Genomic DNA, 8,345 nt, shown 5'->3' with positions numbered 1-8,345 from the left:
CCTGGAGTGTATCTACTATGTCGCAATGCCATGTGCTTAGCATGTTGATCATGCATGTAAATATGTCATGCCTTCCTGTTTTTCAGTACCTATTCCATTCATGATAACATGTTTTCAAATTCAAGTATTGTCATTCTACTCTACCGCAATGCCATCTGCTTAATTTGGACATCATGCTTCTGAATATCTTATGCATTGTTATTCGTCAGTACGTACTTCATTTTTCTGCCATACCATATTTTTTTACATTGAAGTGCGGTTCTAGTGCTCTGTTGCAATGCCATCTTATTTTCCCAATCATACACGTGTATGTTGCCATAGTTATTTCTGTATGTATTCCGCTAGCATATAGTTTTACATTCAACTAGTGTTTTTTTTGGTGTGTTGTCCTGTCGTATCCCTAGCTCTTACACCATACTCCCTCCGTCCGGATTACATGTTGCGGAAATGGATAAAAAAGGATGTATCTAGAACTGAAATACGCCTAGACCCATCCATTTATTTCCGGATGGAGGGAATACAGGTCAATATGTCATGCCTTTCTATTCTTCAGTACCTATTCCATCTCTCTATTGTCGCATGTTTTATAATTAAAGCACCATTCTTCTATACAAGGCATGCAAGGGGAAGACGACTATGTTAGAATCTAAAGGGTTACAAACAAGGCCTTTGCAAAAGATCCAAATGCCAGGAGATAATAAACCAACTCTAATTTTTATAGATACTGCTCCAGCACAGAGAAACCCAACTCCTACTGATAATAAGCAGATTCCAGTGGCCAAAGAACTAGTCCGCTCTAGTCCAGCAAAAATATGTCAACTCAATTCTAAGATGCGTGTGCGTATCCTTGCATCATGAAATTTTATAGCATGATGATCATATTTTCTACATGTTTCTTACCCATCTCTCTTTTAGAAAATAAGCTTTACCGATAAAAGATTTTCTGCAATGGTATCGTTTATAAGGAAAGATTCTTCCAGGAAATCTCTATGCTCCAATGTAGATGTAAGTACCTTTTGTATATCACTATAGTTTTACATCAGCATGTATTTTGTTAATTGGCATGAATCCAACCTTTAGCTGATCTAAATTTTGTTGTAGCAAAATGTATGATTAAAGGCCACGATGTTGATTTTTGTAAGGAAAACTACCTGGTTGTTTTGCATCCTGAGCTGCATGAGTGTACTATCTCATATCAGTGGGTTTGAATACTTTTGTTCTGCAGTGGGTTTTTCAGTGTTTTTTTTACTGTGTTGTCCTATCGTATCCCTAGCTCTTACATCATACTCCCTCCGTCCGGATTACATGTCGCAGAAATGGATAAAATTGGATGTATCTAGAACTGAAATACGCCTAGACCCATCCATTTATTTTCGGATGGAGGGAATACATGTCAATATGTCATGCATTTCTATTCTTCAGTACCTATTCCATCTCTGCTGTAGCATGTTTTATAACTGAATCACCATTCTTCTATATAAGGCATGCAAGGGGAAGACAGCTATGTTAGAATCTGAAGGGTTACAAACCAGGTCTTTGCTAAAGATCCAAACGCCGGGAGATAATAAACCAACTCCAATTTTCATAGATACTGCTCCAGCATAGAGAAACCCAACTCGCACTGATAATAAGCAGATTCCAGTGGCCAAAGAACTAGTCTGCTCCAGTCCAGCAAAAGAATGTCAACTCCATTCTAAGAAGCGTGTGCGTATCCTCGCATCATGAAATTTTATAGCATTCTGATCATATTTTCTACGTGTTTCTGTCAGGACCCCGACTCGATGCCACATCGATCTAGCATGTAACACCTCATATCACTTTGCGGCCTCACGCACGGTATTCCCACGGGTGTCGCCTTACCTTTGCCCGGGACCGTTTGCGCCTTTTGGCACACGTATATGACAGTGTCGCTAGCATCCACATGATAAGGAGCCCGGGCTGACATGGCTAGTCGTAAACCTAAAGTGGCACAGACTTACAGGGACAGGCATCCATGACCCAGCATCGAACGTGTCGGTCATCAGCGAGTGAATCCAGGCTGTAGCACTGGGCTAGCAGGACTCCGATAAACCGGGCTGTAGCGGGCTAACAGGACTCCGGTATTCATCGCGTGACATTTCCCCGAAGGGACAGACACAGGAACGAAGAAGGACACATGCCGGCCAGCCTAAGTGTTTCGGAGCAGTAGCAAGCTACCATGGCTCGGTGGAAACACTAGGAGACATTTCCCCGTAAGAGAGGCTACTAAAGATAAACAACTAGATGGTCAGATCCCACACATACCAAGCATTTCAATAACATACACATAATATGCTCAATATGTGCAAATACAACATGGCATCACAACATGACTCTACAACTCAAGTATTTTAATCAATAGGCTCCGGGGAGCGAGATATTACAAACATGGGTCTCATGACCCAACAATCAGAGCATACAAATCAAAGCACACGCGGAAGCTATCATGTCTGAGTACAGACATCTATAAATGAAAAAGGCTGAGAAGCCTGACTATCTATCAGATCCTGCCGAGGGCACAAGATCGTAGCTGAGGTATCAAGCTAAACGTCGAAGTCCACGTGGAACTACTAGCGAGACCGAAGTCTCTCTGCAAAAACATAAAATAGGCAAACGTGAGTACAAATGTACCCAGCAAGACTTACATCAGAACTATCTACATATGCATCATTATCAACAAAGGGGATGGAGGGGTTTAACTGCAGCAAGCCAGCTTTGACTCGGTGGCTATCCTGAACTACGACTGCAAGCGACTCTTTTGAGGTGGCGCACACAAGTCCACATATTCACCATATCAATACACCACTATGGATCCGCTCCCGTCTCCCTACGAGAACGCCATCCATAGCACTCACGCTTATCTTGCGCATTTTAAAGTATCCACTTTCACTTGTCTATGAACTGATATAAGCAATCCAGAAGTCCTTTTCCGCGGACACGGCTATTCGAATAGATGATGTTAACCCTGCAAGGGTGTACTTCTTCTTACATGTTTCCACCACTTAGCGTCTGCACACGACATGTGCTCGGCAGACTTCAAGCGAAAGCCGACGTGGGTGTAGACCACGACCTACCTAAACACTCAAGTCTCTAGTCCAGGTTTATCGCCTATTCGGGTTCCATCCATGAGGAGATCCGGCCGGAGTTTCGCTCACAGCCCCAAACGATGTGAACAGGGTTCCCGAGATACCAAACGGGCATCCGGTACACCGTGCCACGTACCTACCGCATCACAGCCCACCCCTACGGTCAGCGCTGTCCACGGCCTCCAGTAAGCTACAAACACCAGAAACTACTTGCAACTCCTGGACAGAGGACTAGGGTGAATAAGAAGTCGAGCGGGGTCATATTTCAGGGCCCAATGCATGGTAGTAGCTGAATCATGGATCACAAACACAGAACTCAGTTCCTAAGGACGGCTTCAATGAGACAACCCACCATGTACTCCTACATGGCCTCTCACCGACACCTTTTACCAAATCGTGTTCACACACTTAGCTCACACATAGTAGGACATGTTCACACACCTCTGATTCATCCTCGATGAATCAGAACTGACTCAACTCTAAGTAGTAGCAGGCATGACAAACAAGCATGAATGAGTAGGCACATCAGGGCTCAAACAACTCCTACTCATGCTAGTGGGTTTCATCTATTTACTGTGGCAATGACAGGTCATGCAAAGGATAAAGGGGTTCAGCTACCGCAGCAAGTAACACATGAATCGGTGTTGTCCTAATGCAGTAAAAGAGAGCAGGAGCGAGAGAGTAGGATTGTATCGGAATGAACAAGGGGGTTTTGCTTGCCTGGCACTTTTGAAGATAACATTGAGTCTTCATCAGTGTCAATGATCACATCATCGGTATCACGTCTATCGAGAGGGGACAAATACCGGCAACACAGAAGGGAACACAATCAATGCAATGCACAATATGATGCATGATCATGACATGGCAAAATGAATGTGTTTTGGGCTAATGCAACTACCAACAGATTAAATGAAGTTGGTTTGAATACAAGATTCAAATTCAAACTCCATATGTGATTATTCAAATGCCATTTAATTGATTTGTGCTAAACAGCAGCTGTAAGTTGTTCTAACATGCATGAAAATGGTACAGATGGATTCCTTGAATTTTTCTGATAATTTTTCATATATAAATTATCTAATTTGGAGTTACGGTTGAATTTCTATGATTTTTAGAAGTTTTTACAAATTTCTGGAATTTCCTGAATATTTATAAAATGAACTAAATTCCAGAAAAGGAATATTGCGTCAGCATGGCGTAAGGCTGAGGTCAGCAGGTCAACTGGGTCGCCCAGAGTCAAACCTGACGTGTGGGGGCCACACGTCAGTGACACAGGTTAGACAGGGGGGGTTAGTTTAGTTTAACTAAAGATTAGGGGCACTAGGGCCCACATGTCAGTGTCAGGGGGTTAGCTTAGGTGGTGATTAGCTTAAACTAATCACCTGATGGCGGGGGCCCACCTGTCATAGACCCAGGGGAGGTCAAACCCCTGGTCAAACGACTCAATCCCGCCGGCGTTGAGTCGCCGGCGAGGCCGAGGCGGCGGAGGCCTTCGGGTTTCTTGCTCCGGCGACCAAATGGCCGGCGGAGGGCATCTACGGAATGCCCAGGCTCGCGCGCATCTAACAGGGCAAACGGGAGTAGCTAGGGCGGCCGTAATCCTCGCCGGCGTCGAGCTCAGCGGCTGCCGGACCTCGGGCGTTGGCGGGAACGGCGCTACGGTGCACAAGAGGGGAAACGGAAGGGCGCTGCGGCCTCCTGGGGTTGCGGTGAGCACGACGGTGGGCTCGGGAGCGAGCTGCGGTGGCTGTGGCCACGGCCACGCCATGGCCGGCGGCGAGAAGCTCTCGGCCGCGGTGGATAACCTAGCTACGGCGCGCGAACGACGAAACAGAGAGGGGGAAACGGACGGAGAGCTCACGTAGACCCTGTAGAGGTGGACGGCGAGCTTGAGGGAGGCCGGACGGGGGCGGATTTGACGGCGGCGATCCGCGGTGGCCGAGGAGGGGAACGGTGAAGCTGGCAGCATCCAGGGCTTCCGGAGGGCCGTGGATCGGTGGGGAGGAAGAGGGGGTCGAGGCGGAGCCTTTGAGCGCATCGGCGAGGCTAGGGGGTGGCGGTGGCCGCGAGGGAGCTCGTCGGTGGCGGCGGCTCCGTTCGGGCGAGTGAGGGAGAGAGGAAGCAGAGGAGGGGGGAGAGTTCGGGAGAGTGAGGGACTTCCAGGAGGGTGGCGTGGCACGCATGGAGGCGTCCGGGGTGTCGAGGTGGAGCGGCAAGCAGGAGGTGGCCGGGGCGTGCGCCGGCCACGCGCCTGTGCCTACTGGCGCGAGGAGGAAGGCGACAGGGGGGGGAAGTGGAGATGGGCTGGGCCGCACAGGAGCTGGGCCGGCTGGATAAGTCCTTCTCTCTCTCTCTTTCATTTCTATTTAATTATGTTTTCTATTTTCTGTAGTTTGTTTTGATTTAGTTTTAGACACTAAACCATTTTATAAAATCCTGGAAATAGTTATGTGGCTAGGACTAAAATATACCAAACCACATAAAATGTTCCAGTAATTATTGGACATATATTATTTATATATCAAATATATATCCAATGCAAATAGCTATTTATTTAATTCAAAGGCCCAAAATAATTAACTCTGAGATACCAAAAATATTGTTTTGAGTTTTACCTCTTTGCAATATTTTCAGAGACTAAGAGGAACATTTTCTTGGACTTCTTTGAGGAGATTTTAATGTTGATCATTTTTAGAAGGTTTCTGAGGCTTTAAAAATTCCTCAATTCAAATTTCATTTGAATTAAAACATGATACTCACATGAGGTCTAGCCTAGTGCATAACAGGACCAGGGATGTGACAACTCACTCCCACTAAACAAAAATCTCGTCCCGAGATTCAAGCGTAGGGTAGGGTGAAGGGGAAACGCAAACTAGCACAATCTTCACGATCCAGGGTGCACTTTATCAAAGCGTTGATTCGATCACCATCTTTGTCTCGAAGTCTTGCTCTGAGAACTCCAACTAACATAACAACGAGAGGAAAGGAAAGATCCTAAAAGAATGGTTCTTCTCGAAGGTCGAACAACTCAGGATTAACTCACGGAATGAGACATAGCAACATCTCTCGAGCTGAGAGGCGAAGCACACATCCATAGGAATGGAGTGAAGCAGATGACGAAGGTTCACTAGGTAGACCACAATTTCACGCTTAAGAAGGTGGTAATCGATTGTCAACGTAGCGAGGAGTTGAGTTGCCATGATACCATAACGATACACCTTAGGGAAGGTGACTCGTAGAGATATCCCCTTAAGTGGCAAAAAGAATTACTTTTGATTCAGAGATCATTGAAACTCTTTAAACCAGCCTAAGGCAATTCTCGAGCGATCATTTGGAGGGGGTCGGTAGAATGGCATACTCGGACTTGGATGATGTGGATTACCTTGTTGAAGACAACGTAATGGATGAATTTGCTTACCACCGGAAATGGAAGAGACCCGTGGTAGAATGGCACATTGGCGGTGCAAGCTGGGAACAAAATGCAAATGCTGGGAATGATTCTGGTAACTGGGGAAGAACCCAACAATAGAGAGTGAATCCACTGTTTGAAAGGGTCATAGCATTGCCGAGGAAACTCAGAGCAAACCCAGCTAGTGCTGATGATAAGGCGTAGTGCTTGTGCGTGCTCTCAAGAACTTGAGCATTTCCACAATCATCAAGATTCTACCAATATCCGTGTCAAGGATCCTGGCAACACAACTTGCTACCATGATGAATGATGATGGATGATGCAGATGCAAAGGAAGATAACACTTCTCAGATTACACCCTTGGCGGGGCCAAGGAAATAAAATCTGGATGATCGACCGAGAGACATTTAGCACTCTGCTTCTAATGTTCTCCTTGATGTGCTAGTGTAACCCATTCATAGATATGGTTTGATAACTAGAACATCAAGTAGAAAGGTCGGACTTCGGAATACAGAAATCCATAGGGCAACTAGGGAGTAAATCCTACGAAATCCCTATGGGGAGGTGGCCAACTTCTTCAATCGAGATACTACAATAATAGATCTACCGGATGGGTGTGTTGGCCACGACATCCACCTTGCCGGTTTTCGAGGGACCGATATTATAGTTCTTGGGAAATGTTCCAAACCATCATATCTGCCTGAGATTCAGATCTGGTTGGTGTCAGGATATTCCAGACTCATCGAGTCTAGGAAGAAAAATGAAAGTTTGCAACACAATTCGACGAGACAACGCTGCGAGATTCTCGGGGAATGAACTATGATAGTAAGCTCCAAAACATGAGCTGGATCTGCTACAACATGTGAACACGATGTCCAAGACAAACATGACCACGTGGTAGTCTTATAATAAAACACTACCGAGTTCAGGTGGGGAACCATCATTAATGACATCGAAGTCTCCACGCGTGGAAGTCCAAAGAGTTCACCTTGGACAGACTCCTTTATCTTTGAACAACTCAATCAGTGGCTTGGTGTGCTCGGAACACATATGGAATGAAGGTTGCAAGTCTCCAGACCACAGAATACTTCACACGTATGCATGACTGACTTGGGATGATTCCAGAGGAAGCAAAACTAACTTTCTCAAATCCACGGCGGCAACTTTCACCAAATGCACGTGTATAAGAGGAAGTCACTCCTTTCATCAAACAAATACTTCATGAGTTAGCATGAAGAAATGCTTTCAAAAGTTTCCAACACTAGCTTAATGTTCAACAAAATCATGGAGGAGATAAGGATGTTGTCAATGGGCTCAACAACAATTCTTCCGGGTTTCCCTTTAAAAGGAATTCCATAGTTAAGAGAACAAGTGTTAGCATTGGTCAGACCCAAAAGATATAATGGTGTATGCTCGAGGGATCAACCACGAGTAAGACAACATTACGTATATCGTTGGTTCTGGTCTGATTGGATGATAGCCCATACTCAAATTATAGATGGGGTAAGACAATAGGTCCAACAACTGATCACAAGGACCAATTAATGAAGATATCATCTTTCTTCAACACACACACATACACAGAAAGATATCCCTTAACATGAACTAAGTCAGACAAGCTTTTATCTTCCAACTCTCCAAGTTGTTGTCTAGCTTAACCAACTAGCTCCGGGATATCCATCACAGATTCTTGGAGAAAGGGTGGTTCACAAGAACCCGACTTGATCACGAGCTCAACATAGCAGTCAGGTGACAACCTGGTAATACTTCCGAGAAGATATTCGGAAAATCACGAACCACCGGTATGTTACTAAGCTTGAGAACAATCT

This window comes from Triticum aestivum, chromosome 1B (assembly GCF_018294505.1).
Source record: "Triticum aestivum cultivar Chinese Spring chromosome 1B, IWGSC CS RefSeq v2.1, whole genome shotgun sequence".
Classification (NCBI taxonomy): Eukaryota; Viridiplantae; Streptophyta; class Magnoliopsida; order Poales; family Poaceae; genus Triticum; species Triticum aestivum.
Note: the sequence above shows the minus strand (reverse complement) of the source record.